Source organism: Heloderma suspectum, chromosome 11 (genome assembly GCF_057233095.1).
Source record: "Heloderma suspectum isolate Gila_16-S chromosome 11, 16-S_ref, whole genome shotgun sequence".
NCBI classification, from domain to species: domain Eukaryota; kingdom Metazoa; phylum Chordata; class Lepidosauria; order Squamata; family Helodermatidae; genus Heloderma; species Heloderma suspectum.
The window spans coordinates 2,002,641-2,020,567 of record NC_139468.1 but is presented as its reverse complement, the minus strand read 5'-3'; the positions used below and the strand labels follow the sequence as shown (position 1 = coordinate 2,020,567).

At 43.3% G+C, this 17,927-nt stretch overlaps 1 protein-coding gene across 34 annotated transcripts in view; it reads right to left on the bottom strand.

Moving 5' to 3' along the window:
- Nucleotides 1-17,927, bottom strand: part of TCF12 (transcription factor 12) — a 257,524-nt gene that overhangs the window by 78,264 nt on the left and 161,333 nt on the right. The window lies entirely within an intron of this gene.

Here is a 17,927-nt window from a genome sequence, read left to right as displayed (position 1 = left end):
ATTCCAGCAGGCTACCTGAACTGCTTCTATCCCAGCTGGTCATTATAAGAACTGCAATCTGAACTTGCTTTTTTCTTCCTCCCTTCCAATTCTTCTTTCCTTGCATGCCATGTCTTAAATTTAGATTGTGTGACTGGCTGTCATGCTACTTATCTTTGTAAGCCATTCTGGGAGCCTTTTTGGCTAAAGGGCAGGGTATTCATGTTTTCAATAAATAATAATTAAGTAGTTTATGCTGTTTTAGTGCTACTGATTGTTTATTCACTGTTTTGATACGTTAACTTTACTGTATTATATTTGCTCACCACTTTTGTTACATTTGCAGAAATCAAGAGAAAATACACGGAATAATAAATAAATAGACTTAAAAGGCCAAGGAGCAGCTGCAGAAGAACATCAAGATAAAACTGTTAAGTGCAGGCCTGCCAAGCAGCTTGCATCTCCTCTGTGCACCACCAGAGACTGCAAGGATCCACTTCGGCCCCAAACATTCTTGAAGGTTTGATTTATAACAATGCCATCTTTAAACCTGAGCACTAATGTTTATATTTCAGCTGACAAGACATATTCATCTATCTTTAGATCTTAACTCAGGCTCTCTCCAGGATTAGCAACTGTTCTAGGATTAGGGTATTACGAGAAGAATATACCCTATGTCAAAGTATGACAGAATGTTTAAGATCAACTTGACTTGCAAAAGAAGAACAAATGTAGGGTCAGCCCTGGTTAGTACTTGGATGGGAGACCGCCTGGGAACCAGGGTTCCTGCATTGAGCAGGGGGTTGGACTTAATGGCCTTGTAGGCCCCTTCCAACCCTATGATTCTATGTAAGGACTTCCATGTGGAAATTAGAGCTCCTGTTCACAGAAAATCTTTTATAGCCAGAGTTATGTCGGTGATCTGTGCCAAGCTTAGTACATTTCCTAAAGCCATGACTTTTTGCTGGGATGTTTACTCAGGAGTAGATCAACACAGCTTGAAACACAGCCCTTTCCATTCTGACAGTTTTACTCATGAGGAAGTACCACAGTTCCAGGCATGTAAGGGGAAAGTACCAGTTCCAGGCATGGGCCACCAAAGCTGTCTGTGTACCAAAACTGGGCCAAAAACTTGTAAAAAAAAGTTGTAAGAGAGAGATTCAGACAAGGCAGACCTTGGGAAGAATGCCTTGATTATGTAAAAAAATGTTGCAACTGTAGGTACAGCAGCCGGTCTGCGGGGACTTCGCGGGGTGGCAGGGGGAGCAGTCCGTTCCACCACGGACTCCGAGGGGCTGGGTTCTAAAGAATCCGGCCTCACTGGAGTCCGTGGCGGAATTCTTCGCCATCCCTACTAGGTGGTGTCCATTTCTGCATAAATCTGCAAATCTCTGTCTACTTCCCACTATGACAGAGGTATAAAGAGTTTCCCCTATCTGTCAGTCCTAAATAAAGGGAGCAATAACAAACACTAGAGGAGACATAATCACTCCCCTTCCTTTGAAAATGCTTGGAATAAAATTAGACCATGTCTGAAGCAACACAAGTGTTGGGGCAGATGTTTTTAAATTAATAGTTAGATTGCTTACCTAACTATCTTGAGTGGTCTGTGCCTGCACGGAGCCTCCATTCGGGAAACTTCTATAGCTGGGGAAAAATTGGTGGGAACCCTTCCCCCACCATCCCACTGCACATACTCCAACAGGTTCCCACTTAATCCCTCAGTTCCAAGGAGACCACCCATTGTGGCCCACTTACAGACCAAGGAAGCTCGGTACCAACAGTAAAACATGACATTGACACCAAAGTGGAGATGGTGAGTGGGTTTGTTTGTTTATTAAATTAATTATTCGCCCATCTGGCTGGTCACCCAGCCACTCTGGGCGATGTACAGAATATTTAATAAAACAGTAAAATTCCCCAGTAAAAACATCATTTTTAAAAAAATACCCTAACCCACCCCAAATGCCTGCCTGAACAACCATGTTTTTAATGTGCAGCAGAAGCTCATTAAAGAGGGGGCATGGCGGAGTTCCCTAAAGAAAGAGTTCCACAGAGTGGGGGCCACCAGAGAAGGCCCTCTCCCTCGTCCCCATCGGTATAGCTGTCCTGGCTGATGGGACAGAGAGAAGGCCATCTGAGGCTGATCTTCTTAAGCAGCCTGTCTGGTGTTGCTGGAGGCACTCCTTAAGATAGGCTGGGCCGGAACCATATAGGATTTTAAAGGTCAAAACCAACACCTTGAATTTGGCCCAGAAAACAACTCGTAGCCAGTGCAGCTCCTTCAGCACTGGAGTGATGTGATCTTGCCAGCAGCTGCCTTTAATCAGGTGAGCCGCCGCGTTCTGTACCAGCTGCAGCTTCCAAACTGTCTTCAAAGGTAACCCCAGGTAGAGCGCATTACAGTAGTCTAAACGAGAGAGGACCAGGGCATGTACTACCAATAGGAGCAGATGGTCGGGAAGGTAGGAGCGCAGATGCCGTATCAGATGGAGTTGGTACAGCGCTTTCCGGCTCACGGCTGACACCTGAGCCTCCATGGACAGCTGGGAGTCCAAAATTACCCCCAGGCTGCGGACCTGGTCTTTCAAGGGTAGCCGTACCCCATTCAACACCAGGTCACCATTCCCCAACCTCCTCTTGTCTCCCACCAGAAGTACCTTGGTCTTGTCAGGGTTCAGCTTCAGCTTATTCCTCCCCATACAGCCACTCACCGTCTCCAGACATTTGGACAGGGATTCTACGGCCAGCCTTGGTGAAGATTTGAACGGGAGGTAGAGCTGCGTGTCATCCGCATATTAATGACACCGCACACCAAACCTCCTGATGATAGCCCCCAGCAGCTTCACGTAGATGTTAAATAACATCGGGGAGAGGATGAAACCCTGTGGCACCCCACAAGTCAGCGGCCATGGGTCCGAAACCTCCTTTCCCAGTGTTACCCTCTGGTACCTGCTGGAGAGGAAGGATCAGAACCACCGTAATATGGTGTTTCCAATGCCCACCCCCTCCAGGCAGTCCAGGAAGATACCGTGGTCAACGGTATCAAAAGCCGCTGAAAGGTCAAGGAGAACAAGGAAGAAGCATTCGACCCTATACAAATGCATCCCCAAGAGACCACACACTTCTACCCGCTTGGCTGCAGAAGCTGTGGCACACCGCATTCTTCTCCAGCGTGAACAAGTCCAGAGTGGGACAACCCCAACGGTGAAACAAGTGGTTGCGGACACTCAGATTGAGCTCCCATTCATGATACACTGGGAAAGAGTGACTTAGATGGTCGGCCAAGGTGTTGTCCTTGCCCGCAATATGTATCGTAGTAAAGTCAATGGCCTGGGCAATGCACCACTCGAAGATCTGTATCATACGCTGAATCAATGGTACCGAAGGAGTCCTTCCTTGCTTGCTGAGATGGAACACAACCATCGTGTTGTCAGAAGCGATCTGGATGTGGCAACCATGAAGGACCATCTCGAAAGCCCTCAAGGCCTTGTTGACAGCAAGAAGCTCCAAACCACTGATGTAACTGCTCGCCTCTGCCTTCGACAATAGTCATTGTACCTTTATGTGTCCACAGTGAGCACCCAAGCTAGTAGCGAAGTGTCCGTTGTAACTGTCAATGTTCGAGTGGGAACCTAGACAGGCACTCCTTGCAGAAGGTTCACCAACACCGTCCAGCAGCAAAGGGAAGCCTCGGCACCAGAAGGGAGCTGTAGCCTGATTCTTCATGCATCCTGCCCTAGGTCCTGATGAACCAATTCTGCAATGTCCTCATGAGGCGGAGGGCATATGGGACCATCGCTGTTGTAGCCGCCGTCAGCCCATCATTTTGTGTCATCTGCAAATTTGATCAGCATTCCCTGCACCTCCTCATCCTAGTCATTAATACAAATGTTGAAGAGCACTGGGCCCGGGACTGAGCCCTGCAGTACACCGCTCGTTACCTCTCCCCAGTTTGAGAAGCACTCTTTGAGTCCGATTCTGTAGCCAACTGTGGATCCACCGGATCGTTGTTTCATCTAGCTCACTTTGAGCTAGTTTGCTCATCAGGATATCATGGGGCACTTTGTCAAAAGCTTTTCTGAAGTCGAGATATATTTTGTCCACAGCATTCCCACAGTCCACAAAGGGAGGTTACTTGATCCAAAAATGAGATCAGATTTGTCTGGCAAATCCATGTTGGCTTCGAGTAATCACGGCATTGTTGTCAAGGTGCTTACAGATTGAGTGCTTTATAAGCTGCTCCAGAATTTTCCCAGGGATCGATATCAGACTGACTGGTCTGTAGTTCCCAGGTTCCTCCTTTTTGCCTTTTTTGAAGATAGGGACACCATTAGCCCTCCTCCAGTCATCTGGCACTTCACCCGTCCTCCATGATTTCTCAAAGACAATAGACAGTGGTTCCGAGTTCTTTTATTACTCTAGGATGCAGTTCATCTGGCTCTGGAGATTGGAACTCATTCAAAGTAATGAGGTATTCCTTGACCATATGCCTATTGATCTCAAGCTGCAATCCTGCCCCTTCAGCATGTACTTTGCCTTTGTCAGGGGGGTCATAGGCCCTCTTCTGGGAGAAGACTGAGCCAAAGTAGGAATTGAGCACCTCTGCCTTTTCTTTGTCATCTGTTATCATTTTGCCATCCTTATTTAATAGCTGAACCACCATTTCTTTCCTCTGCCTTTTACTATGCACGTAGCTGAAGAAAGCCTTTTTGTTGCTTTTAGCATCCCTTGCTAACCTCAGGTCGTTCTCAGCTTTAGCCTTCCTGACACCATCCCTGCAATTCTGCGCTACCTTGCTTGTGCTCTTCCTTTGTAGCTTGGCCTTCCTTTCACTTCCTATATATATGTCCCTTTTTGTTTTCAGGTCATCTCTACTTTTTGTGAAGCCAAATTGGCTTCTTCTATTGTCTTCCACCTTTTTTTCTTGTTGGAATGATTTGTAATTGTGCCTTCAGAATGTCCTTTTTAAAAAAACTCCCACCCATCTTGGACTCCTTTTCTCATTAGAGCTACTTGCCATGGGATCTTATTTATCATTGTTCTGAGTTTATTAAAATTGGCTTCCTAAAATCCATGGTACACATTTGGCTACACTTGGCTTTTGCTTCGTTTAGAACCAAGAACTCAAGTACTTTTGGTGGGAGACAAGAGGAGGTTGGGGGATGTTGACCTGGTGTTGAATGGGTATGGCTACCCTTGAAAGACCAGGTCCGTGGCCTGGGGATCATTTTAGACTCCCATGGAGGTTCAGGTGTCAGCTGTGAGCCGGAAAGCACTGTACCAACTCCATCTGATACAGCGGCTCCGCCCCTACCTTCCCAACCATCTGCTCCCATCGGTAGTACATGCCCGGGTCCCTTCTCGTCTAGATTACTGTAATGCGCTCTACCTGGGGTTACCCTTGAAGACGGTTCAGAAGCTGCAGCTGGTACAGAACGCGGCGGCTCGCCTGATTAAAGGCAGCCGCTGGCGAGATCACATCACTGCGGTGCTGAAGGAGTTGCACTGGTTACCAGTTGTTTTCCGGGCCAAATTCAAGGTGTTGGTTTTGACCTTTAAAGCCCTATATGGTTCCAGCCCAGCCTATCTTAAGGAGCGCCTCCAGCAACACCAGACAGGCCGCTTAAGAAGATCAGCCTCGGATGGCCTTCTTTCTGTCCCATCAGCCAGGACAGCTAGGCTGGTGAGGACGAGGGAGGGCCTTCTCTGTGGTGGCCCCCACTCTGTGGAACTCTTTCTCTAGGGAACTCCGCCATGCCCCCTCTTTAATGAGCTTCTGCCATGCATTAAAAACGTGGTTGTTCGGGCAAGCATTTGGTGTAGATTAGAGTATTTTTAGAAATATGATGTTTTAAAGTAGAATTTTATTGTTCTCAAACTGTTGTATTGCTTTATATCACCCTGAGCAACCAGGTGACCAGCCAAATGGGCGATTAAGAAATTCAATAAATAAATAAATAAATAACATGGTCACTTTCCCCCAGAGTTCCCGTAACTGCTACTTTATCCACTAAGTCATCTCTGTTGGTTAGGATCAAGTCAAGGATAGCTGATCCTCTAGTTCCTTCCTCTACTTTCGGTAAGAGGAAGTTATCCGCCACACAAGTCAGGCATCTCCTGGAGGGACCAGGTTTTGCAGAATTTGTCTCCCAACAAATATCAGGGAAATTGAAGTCCCCCATTATTACATCATGCTTCCCTGAAACAGTGGCTATTTGCTTTTCAAAAGTTTCATCCTCGTCTTCTCCTTGACTGGGTGGCCAGTAGTAGACTCCGACCACCAGGTTCCTTTTATTCTTTGCTCCATTTATTTTAACCCAGATGCTCTCGATGGGGCTACCAAGCTCATCCTCCTGTATTTCTGTGCAGAGATATGTATTTTTTAACATATAGTGCAACCCCACCTCCCTTTCTATTCCTTCCTTTCTTCTTGAGCAAGTTATATCCTTCAATTGCTGTATTCTAGTCATGGGAGTTATCCCACCAACTTCCAGTTATACCTATGAAGTCATAATTTTCCTCCTGTATTAAGAGTTCATGTTCGTTCTGTTTGTTTCCCATACTCGGAGCATTAGTATATATAGACACTGAAGACCTTGCGCGTCATAGTCTGGCTTTCTTCCTACATGTTTGTGAAGACTATTATTGGGCACTATTAGAGCTGTTCTCTCCACTGAGGTGAATGAGCCTTCATCCATTGTTAACCCCAACTTTACGTCTCCCTCCCTCGTAGGATTCAGTTTAAAGCCCTCATGATGAAGTTCTTCATGCTGTGGCCAAACACATTCTTCTCAGCCTTTGGATAGTTCAATTATGGACTTCACTACAAACTAGGACAGCTTTAAAAGGGGATTAGATAAATTAATGGAGGATAAGCCTATCCATGACTACTAGTCCTGATGGCTATACAGTATCTTCAGTACCAGAGGGACTATGCCTCTGAAAATCAGTTGCTAGGGTACAGGAGCAGGAGAGAGTTCTTGTGCTCATGTCCTGCTGTGGGCTTCTCATGGGCATCTGGTTGGCCACCATGGGAAAATAATGCTGGACTAGATAGGTCTTTGGTTTGATCTAGCACAGCTCTTATGTTTCTATATAAGATCTTTGCCTGACTTGTCTTTATATCTAAAATAGATATCTTAACTGCTCCTAGGACTGTTTTCTAGTGTGACAGTCTTAGCTTTGTTTTGAGCTCTGTGTTCTGTTTTGTTTCTTAAGGGATCTAAACTAGGGGGCTAAGGATTTGCACACTGAACCATACAAAATATGTCCAATCTTCTGCAGAGTAGAGTTGCCCTGTGCTAGTTGGAGGACTTCTGGGGAATCTGCTGTACTTAAAGTATCATGGCCAAAGCTCACTCCTATGCTATGTTTGAGTTGAAGGTACTGCCATGCTGTCAAAGGAGGAAGCTGAATTTCCTCCTGAAGTGCACTAAAGGTGTTAAATATGTTTTCCTTTGTCAATATCTGGGATAGGTGTACAATGCCTCTCTAATGCCAGGTTCTACATAAAACTGGCTTGAGGGCAATGTGGATGTGGTGAGTTTGTTGCAGGCTTATAGGTCAAAACTAAGCTGGTTTGCAGTTGTTTTCCATGCTTGCCTAGTGACCAGTATTGCAGAGATGTACTGCATAAGGTATTGAATGTGTGCCGAGCAATGTCCAAGCTTTGTAATGGGGATACAGCATATGCCTCTATTTGGGGCCCAGACAGGAATTTCAAATTCTGCCTCTTCTTGCCCGTATTTTTGCCTGCAGAGTGGGGACCAGTTTAAAATACACTGAAATGAATTAGCATGCATCCAGTATCTTGGTCTTGAAGCATCAAAATATTATAAATACACACGGAGAATGAATAATAAATATTAAAATGTAAATGGGAAAAGGGTGCCTCTCTGCTGGTTTAACCCTAAAACGTTTAGTTGTTTTTGCTTTCATTTTCTTACCTAGACCCCTTTAATCATCAATCCCAAGCTAAGATACAGCACAGCGTATCAAAGTGAGGATGCAATTTTGACAGTTTCCTGTAGATGGCTGTATAATCTAATCATTCTCCCAAATAGGAATATTTTAAAGCTACAGAATACCTAATGGAAATTAGCAGGCAGAAGTTTTATTTATTTATTTATTTATTATTGCATTTATATCCTGCCTTTTTTCCTCTTGCAAGGAACCCAAGGCAGCTTACATTATCCTCCTCCTCTCCGTTTTATCCTCACAACAACAAGCCTGTGAGGTAGGTTGGGCTGAGAGTGTGTGACTGGCCCAAAGTCACCCAGTGAGTTTCCATGGCCAAGTGTGGACTAGAACCCAGATCTCCCAGCTCCCAGTCCAACACTCTTGCCACTACACCACACTGGCTCTTTTTTAAGTAAACAAGGAAGTCCCCTTGTGTGCATTATACTACCGACCTTTGGAAACCATGGCAATTGGAAGTGCTATGGGTAAATGGCATCGTGAAACTTCTGGAAAGTAGGAGGAGAGGCTCTAATCTTGGCACATATCATCATCCTGAGGACATGCACACACAAATGTTAAGACTGGAAATTGCAAGTGACTGACAGGTATTGGAAAAACCACGTAGTGCTCTTCCTCTTGCATATCCCAAATTGGCCACACTTAAGACTTATTTCACCATCTGCAAACAGTGTGCTCCCTAGAAGCTCTTCTTTTGATGAAAGTCCTGTCAGAAGGGTTCTTACCAGGGTCTGACACTGGAACACTGAGAAGGAAGGATAGGTTATGTATTTGGGAAACATTTGACTTTTTAAAGGAATTGGTATCGATCTTTAAAACCATTAATGATCTAGGAGCTGATTACCTAAAGCAGCACCAAGCCTTTAGACGTCCCTCCCTGAGGAAATCTGTCAAGCCTTAAACAGTTCTTCCTCCTAAGAACTACTGCAGAGGAATCCATAGCAAGGATGAAGGATTGAGTATCTTTGTGACATCAGGAGCCAGTAGGCCAATCCCTGTCTTCATCCCGCCTGTATCTGTATGATAAGGAAGCCCCTAGCTCTTGACTGGCATGCAGGTGCTTGTCAAGGCTGCAGAAACCACATCTCCCTTGCCTCACACCAAGGAATCCACATGTCCAGCAGTCTTGTAAAGAGGCAAACATCATCATGAAGAACAGACCAAGAAACAAATGGTCATGGAGTAACAATCAGCCCACTCTTCCTGGAACGCAATAGCTTAACAGGGCAGGACTTTGGGAAACAAAACACATTCTCCAGGGTTTTGGCTAGACAGTGCAATTGAGGAAAAGAGGACTTCCCAATTCCTAAGTCCCTTTCCCATGGGAATATATAAAGAAATGTGTCCATTATGTTTGGGATACAGAAGAGAAAGCACACCAAGGAAAGGTTTGATTGAGAAAGCAAGGGCAAAGGCAGCACAGAAACAAAGAAGGGAAAGTTAAACTTGCTGTTTTCTGCCCACTCAGTTATAGGTATGGATGTTGGAGAAATCCACAACGGAACCAAATGAGTTTGAATTTTCATGAACCTGACGCACAGATTCCACAGTGAACCGGCTTTTCCCCTGTCGGGAGGATTCTGCACACCAGTTTTTTGACTTGACCAAATTTTGTTGTAGGAAAATGCGCATTTTAAAAAAATGGCCAAAAATGTGCATTTTCCTCATAGGCTAGAGCATGAATATGCGCATTTCAGAGGGAATTTGTGCATTTTCACATGTGAAAATTTGCACAAATGTGAATTTGCTCAAATTCGGAAACAAAAAAAAATCCAATTTGATGGGCAGACAATGGAACCAAAGGCGCCTGACAATCCTCGAAACACAGATGAACAGATTTTACACAATCCGTACATCACTAGTTATAGCCCATCTTTGTCACCCTGTCTATTTACCATAAAACCTCCATCCAACTGGCAGGCACATTTGTTAGAGAGAAGCTCAGATGTACTGGCTCTCTGGACATGTGTATTTTTTGCTGTGCATTTAACTGACATTACCCTGACACCTTGATTCAAGAATCCCTTTTGTTTTGGAAGCAGAAGCATGGAAAGCTACCAGGAATTACAGTAATGCCCTGGATGATTGCTGCAGGGCCAGAGTAATTGCATACATGCTTCCTCCATTGACTAAAGGGAGTTACTCCCATATAACAACAGAAAAATGTGAATGCCTATCTGACTGCCAAGCCACTATACAGCCCAGCAAACCCACAAGAGTACAGTTCAATTGGCCAATCCAGAGCCTTGGCAGGAAATATGAGCCAATCCTGAAGCACTCCTGTGCATCAGACAGATAAACAAGTTTAGACACTACCTGGACAACCCTTATCATCATTTTGGTTTTGAATACTGTAGTACACTTCTGATGTATAGCCTGCTAGACTGAGCTCAATCTAGTAGCGGGGAACCTCCCTGAACTTTCTCTTCATTCTACAGAGTCCAACTATTGTTCTCTTTGTTCTGGTTCATCCTGAGTCTAGCTTCAGAACCACAGGGTCCTTTGTACCCTGTTTTGAATCCTACAACTGCTCTTGAGTTTGGGCACTGGTCTCTCTTTTTACTTGGGCATCCCTCACTCTTGTCATTCTTCTTAGCTCAGTTCTAAGATTAACCCAGGGTTGATTTGTTCCTCATGATCCTTTCCTAGCATGATCCTCTACTCTACTCTAGTGCCTATTCCATGTTTTGAGGGCCAGAGTCTCCCATTTCTTCCTTTGAACCACTTTGTTCCTCATTTGACTAGAGAGATCCATTTGCCATGTACACTCAGAGAGAAAGCTTTTCCCTCTTGATAAAGTACCCACTGAGTTCAAAGCTGAGTTCCATGCATAAAGTAGCACAATCTGTGAGCTCCCTACTTCAATTTTTGGTGCTGTGTAGAGGACTGTGACCTATTCATGAGTTGTTGGTTTTGAGACCGATGGTTAGTAGTCCAAAAGGAAGCCTAGGGCATTGGGAAGCTAGTCTCAAGTCAAGGGCAAGCATTTTAACCATCTTTTAAAACCTTTTTAAAATTCTGTTTTTGAATGCACATTTGTGGGGTCTCTGCAGTAACAGCTAAGTCTCCGTTTGGCCTTCCCATAATCACCAGGAAATCAAGGATCCAGCTGTATTTGGATACATCAACCATATGGCTGTCTCTTGATAACTTGGTACTCAAGAGTACCTATGTGGCTTGAGGCTTTTGTCCATTTTTGAATTTAGAACTACAAGCTAGGACACCTGATGATAGCCAGTGCCCATAACATTTTCCCAACTATTTGTAACCAACCAGGAAGTGTTCTTCTTTGGGTTCTTCTTACTCTGAAACCAGATCATTATAACTGCTTGTGCTCCACTTTCCCCCCTTTACTCCTAATTCGATCCAATTCTGCTCTGTGGCCCATCATAGTCACCAGTAATTGAGCGTTCTCTGGATGTACAGCCCCGCAATCCCCTCCTTTGACATTTCTATGGTGCCATGTTCCACTCCTCATTTGGCAAATGCCAATTTCCCCAATCTCTATCTTTATGCTAGGCCTATTAGAACTAATAGCCTGGTCAAAGGTTGGTATACTAAAAAAGCAGTTTTTCTCTTTTGTATTCCATGGACATGTATACTTTTCTGGGCTTCTGACAGTTGCTTCAGGTGTTATTATTCCCCCATTTTGTTGAAATGTAGCATAGAAATCTGCTATGCGAGTACCACACCTCTGGTAAAAGTCCCTTTAGCCTACATTTGTTGTTACATGTGTACACATACGAGTTTGCATGAGTGTGTGAATGAGGACAGGCAGCAACAGATTGCTCATTTTTGGTATCATAGAAGCTGTAGCAATATAGATGCAGAATGATTTGATTTACATAGAGAGCAGACATACTACTACTGTTCTATTGTCCAATCAAAACAACCACAACACCTGCCTAAGCCATCTAAACGCCACCAATCATCTTTTTCTATTCCACAGCCAGACATCTATCTTGCTAGATCTCCTTTACAGAAAGCTGGTATGGACAGGTGGTTAAAGAATTAAAATAGTATCCTGGAAAACACCCGGACACTCATTGTTGCTTTTAGAATTTGGTTGCTAGTTGTATGATCATTCTGTATGTCTACGGTTTTATGACTTTGCTATATACCACTTTTGTACATTTTGCAGAAGTGCAGGATAATGAGGAGGGAGGCGGAGGATATAATACCAGCAACAACAACAACAACCGCTCGACAAGTACTCTCAGCCCATGTTTTTCATCTGCACACTGGAAATAACAGTTATCTATTTCCCTGGGTTATTATGAAGGCAACCCATAGAAGGCTGTCCAGCATTTTATAAGCATATATGTTCTATAAAAGGAGGAGTACTTAACAATTTAATAATTGCTAGGATCATCAAGTCTTGCAAATTAGTTCAGTGATAAACATCAATGCAATTTGGCCTTGCTATGCTCATAAATTCAGTTTCAACTTTACATTTCAAACAACTGGAGACAATATTTGGGTTTCTGTTTTAAGATTATAGAGTAAAAACTCAGCCTGGAGGACAGTGACACATTAATGTTTTCCTGAAAATAAATTTGTGACCTTTCAATAGATTCAAATAGAACTTGTCAGATAATCCGCTTAAGCAGATTTTCTAGTTCTGTATTATTTATATGTATCTAGATATTAATCATACACACATAATTACTACTTTTCTTGCTGAGCAGCTTAGAATTTTCCACTTCTGAAGTTTTCACACACACAAAATGTAAACTAAAATTTCACTTCCGAAAGATTTTACTCGTGTCTGCTGTAAAGAAGTCCATTAGAATCATTTAATGAAAATGTAGTTGTCCATGAAACACAGTAACTGCCAAAAGGTATGTAGAGTTTTATAACATGTAATATATATTACTGATTTCAAAGGAGATCTAAAAAGAGGTAAGGGACACTTAAAAATATGCTTAGGATTTCAAAGCATGCACAACCTGCTACAGACTGGAACACAACTGACCGCCAAGGAAGTTATTTACCATTCTCTAGTACTTCACTACTTTATAGCATATACTGCTAATCACCAGGAAGCTGACAAACTTCTGCAAAGTGGGAGAAGAGATGACTGTTTTTACATCTTACCACCTTCTAATCATGGACAAAAAAAATCTGTCTTATTTATATGTGAGAGGGGAGCCCCACCAACCAGAGTCTTAAGAAAGCCTCCCTTTCCTTCTACTGCACCCCATGAGATGATAAAAGGACGTTCCTGCCCTCTTTCTGACAAAGCATGCTTTTTTTTTTTTGAAGGGCTTTCCAAGAGCTCCAAAAGGATCTCTCCAAAACTGGCTGGGGAAAAAACGCTCTAATGTTCAATAAAATATCGTAAGAGGAAAAAATTTAACCAACTGCAATTTTATATATGTCTATTCAGAGGTAAGTCTCACTTGAGTTCAACAGCGCTTACTCCCAGGAAAGTGCCTATAGGATTGCAACCTTAACTTTATGCAAAGATTTCAGAGACAGTTTTTAAATTGCTTGTATTGCTTCTCACACAGCATTGTAACATTAACGCATGAAGTGCCTCATAAAATTTTGGCTTTGCTTCAAGAAGCTAGAACTGAATTAAACAGAAAACAATCTGTATAAACACTTAATGCTTCTCCTGTTCTTTGCCAATTTGTGAAGTTTTCCTTCTAATTTGCTCTGCAAGGGTGTTATAGTTAATCTTCCTTTCAAAAGTAATCTTAATCAGCCTGATCCACATTTGAGCTAAGCTTCAGTTTGTTGTTCAGTCGTTAAGTCGTGTCCAACTCTTCGTGACCCCATGGACCATAGCACGCCAGGCCTTCCTGTCTTGATTTTAACTCTGTTTAGGCATTAGATTCATGCTAGTCACCCACTGATGTGTGGGATTATACAGGTGATTTGGACTTGTGCACCTTTCCACCAGAAATGATCATATTACATCCCTGTGCACATGCAGATTTGGCCACAACCACCCTATGTCTGGATGCTGTTAAAGTGCTGCATTCAATATGCCAACAAATCTGGAACACTCAACAGTGGCCACAAGACTGGAAAAGGTCAGTTTACATTCCAATTCCAAAGAAGGGCAACGCCAAAGAGTGTTCACATCACCGCACAATTGCGCTCATTTCACATGCTAGCAAGGTGATGCTCAAAATCCTACAAGCTAGGCTTCAGCAGTATGCGAACCGAGAACTACCCTAAGTACAAGCGGGGTTTCGAAGAGGCAGAAGAACTAGAGATCAAATCGCCAACTTTCCCTGGATCATGGAGAAAGCAAGAGAATTCCAGAAAAACGTCTCTTTCTGCTTCATTGACTACGCTAAAGCCTTTGATTGTGTGGATCACAACAAACTGTGGCAAATTCTTAAAGTGATGGGAGTACCAGACCACCTTACCTGTCTCCTGAGAAACCTGTACGAGGGTCAAGAAGCAACAGTAAGAACCAGACATGGAACAACCGAGTGGTTCAAAATTGGGAAAGGAGTACGACAAGGCTGCATATTGTCGCCCTGCTTATTTAACTTATATGCAGAGTACATCATGAGAAACGCCGGGTTGGATGAATCACAGGTCGGAATTAAGATTGCCGGGAGAATTATCAACAACCTCCGATATGCAGATGATACCACCCTAATGGCAGAAAGTGAAGAGGATCTCAAGAGCCTCTTGTTGAGGGTGAAAGAGGAGAGTGCAAAAGCTGGTTTGAAACTCAACATTAAAAAAACGAAGATCATGGCATCTGGCCCCATCACTTCCTGGCATATAGAAGGGGAAGAAATGGAAGCAGTGACAGATTTTACTTTCTTGGGCTCCAAGATCACCGCAGACGGTGACTGTAGCCATGAAATTAAAAGACGCTTGCTCCTTGGGAGGAAAGCTATGGCAAACCTAGACAGCATAGTAAGAAGCAGAGACATCACCTTGCCGACAAAGGTCCGTCTAATCAAAGCTATGGTTTTCCCAGTAGTAATGTATGGCTGTGAGAGCTGGACTATAAGGAAGGCTGAGCGTCAAAGAATGGATGCTTTCAAACTGTGGTGCTGGAGAAGACTCTTACGAGTCCCCTGGACTGCAAGGAGGATCAGTCAATCCTAAAGGAAATCACTGTGCTCATTGGAAGGACAGATACTGAAGCTGAAGCTGAAATATTTTGGCCACCTAATGCGAAGAGAAAACTCTCTGGAAAAGACCCTGATGCTGGGAAAGACTGAAGGCAAAAGGAGAAGGGGATGACAGAGGATGAGATGGCTAAATAGCATCACCGGTGCAATGAATATGAACTTGAGCACACTCCGGGAGAGAGCGCAGGACAGGAAGGCCTGGCGTGCTATGGTCCATGGAGTCACGAAGAGTCGGACACGACTGAATGACTGAACAACAACAACAACCCTATGTCTGAGAAACACAATATAATTTAACATGAGAAATAAAGGTAAAGGTGTCCCCAACCAGTTGTGTCCGACTCTAAGGTGTGGTGTTCATCTCCATTTCTAAGCCGAAGAGCCAGCGCTGTCTGAAGACGCTTCCGTGGTCATGTGGCCGGCATGACTGAACACCGAGGTGCACCTTTTTATCTACTTGCACTTTCTTGCTTTCGAACTGCTAGGTTGGCAGAAGCTGGGACTGAAGACGGGAGCTCACTCCATCACGCAGCACTCGGGTCTCGAACTGCTGCCCTGCCGACCTTCCGGTCTGCAGTTCAGAGTCTTAATCACTAAGCCACCGCGGCCCTTATGAACATGAGAAATAGCTATGTTTAATTCCAGGTTGTGGAGTTTGATTACTGAATATTAAATTAAGCCTTGGCCCTGCCCCCTTAATTCTTGCTGTAGTCTTCACTTTCTTCCAGGCTCAAAAGAGCTCAAAAATTTGAACCTGTTCCCTATCTGATCTGTGCCCTGTGCCCACAAGAAATTTCATGTTAATATCAGTATTTACTGTCTTGACCAGAGATCATAACCAAAAATAAGCACAAATTAAAAACGGCAGCACCAAACAACATTTTTTTAAAAGTATAGTATCAGTAAAATGTGATGCCAATATAAAATTATTTTAAAATGGGATGATATACATTATAGCAATCCTAAAGGTTTCTGCTGCTTATTTGTATTTCCATCTTTGTCTTGTTCAGAATTTAATGGCTTGTTCTTTCACCATTGTTGCTTTCTTATAAGAAATGAAATGAAGAAAAGAAATGAAGAAAAACACACAATATTATTTTCTCAGGTGTAATGTGAGAGAAGAAAAAATATTCTTGTCATAGTTTTCTTTTTCTCATTACATGGCCAGTGTTGCTGGGGATTAATATGTAATTTAATTTTGGATCACTCAATTTTAGTAATAAATGACATGTTCCATGTTTTAGCTGTCTCATTTTTCATTTATTTTAAACAGAGCAGAAGTCATCTGGAAGAAGACTGTAAAGCTTGCCCGCATAATATATGAAGGGATAAAATGTAAATTAGTGGTCTATTTTTAGCTTCAGCTTGGGGAACAAGGGGGGAGGGGAAGTTTCCTGGGTTTGGGGATTTTGGCATTGTGTTTCTGAGTTTATCAGGTAGCTATTCATCTTCAGTGTTTATGCAAGTCAAAGCTTTTAAGAGTGCCTCCAGCTGCAAGCCTGGCTTCCAGGTAAATTGCAGGTTCAAAACACAGCTGCCCTCCATGCTGCCCAAAATATATCTAACCTGCATCTGGAAGAAGAAAAACAATGAAAACAGGAGCTTGGATTCAGCTCTTTGTGGAACACAACAGAGGGCATAAGCAGATCAGAGCAGCAGTTCCACTTCAGAACTAATGCTGCCTAACAGAAAGGTCAGACTCATTTTGCCTCCACAGCTTTGCTCTCGCCTCTGCAACAGCAGCAGCCCACTCTATTCAGCCTGGACGCCTTTGAGTTATGACTCATCCAAGTGCACCTGCCCCATGTGTTAAGTATGCGCTGAATAAAAACCCAACACCTCCATTTACACAACAAAGAAGTATGTTCCTGCGTCTCTCCCTCCTTTCCCATTTGCACTGAGAGGGAGGGAGCCGGTTCGTGGAGAATCCTGCCTTCATCTGATGTGGATTTTAAAGGCAGATTGATTTATAAAGCCGGGGTTGGCGAAGAATCCTGCCTTCATCTGATGTGGATTTTAAAGGCAGATTTATTTATAAAACAGTTTTCTTGCTTTAAAGAATAAGATACTTTTAATACGACAAAACAACTCAAAAGCATTAGATTATCACAGTCGTTAATGATTTTTCTACCAAGCCCCTCCAAACCTTTTTCATCAAAACCCTTTATTCTCAGAGGATAAATTTCTGAGCAAGAGGGACCAACAAACTGGTTGCTTGAAAGCTTTCTTGATGCTAAGCTCAAGTTAGAAAAGGCTTAATGAAGGCTTGAAAATCCACCAGGACTTCACAACTGAACATCTGACTTGGTGATTTATGCATATTAATAACTTCAGTCCTATTGAGACAAGCTGAGTTGTACATGTCCTACGAATCTTAATGTCTTCAGCTCCACTGGGATTATTACCCATGTAAATTTCTATGATTCTCAGCTATTAATCTCTGTCTGTCCTCCTGTTCAGCAACATAATGACTAATTAAACATCAAAAGACATGAATGTGAGATAGTTCCTAGGCCACCTCTCTTCCAATGAGAGAAATTCGAATGATAGGGACAAGTAGGTAAAAGTGTGTGAATGTTCTACAAATCATTGCAATCAGATCTAAAAAATACATATCAAAGGTGCAGCTAGACCAGGGGCACACCACTCACAGCCATTCTGAAGGCCACTTTTACATTTTTATTAACTTAAGAGGTACATCACTCTTAGTCATCCTCCCCCAGCCTGGTGCCCTCCAGAGATGCTGGAGGGCACCACTAGCCATGCTTGCTGGGAATTATGGGGGTTGTAGTCCAACACATCTGGAGGGTCTCAAGTTCGGGGAGGCTACTCTAAGTTAATCAGAGTAACACATGTCTG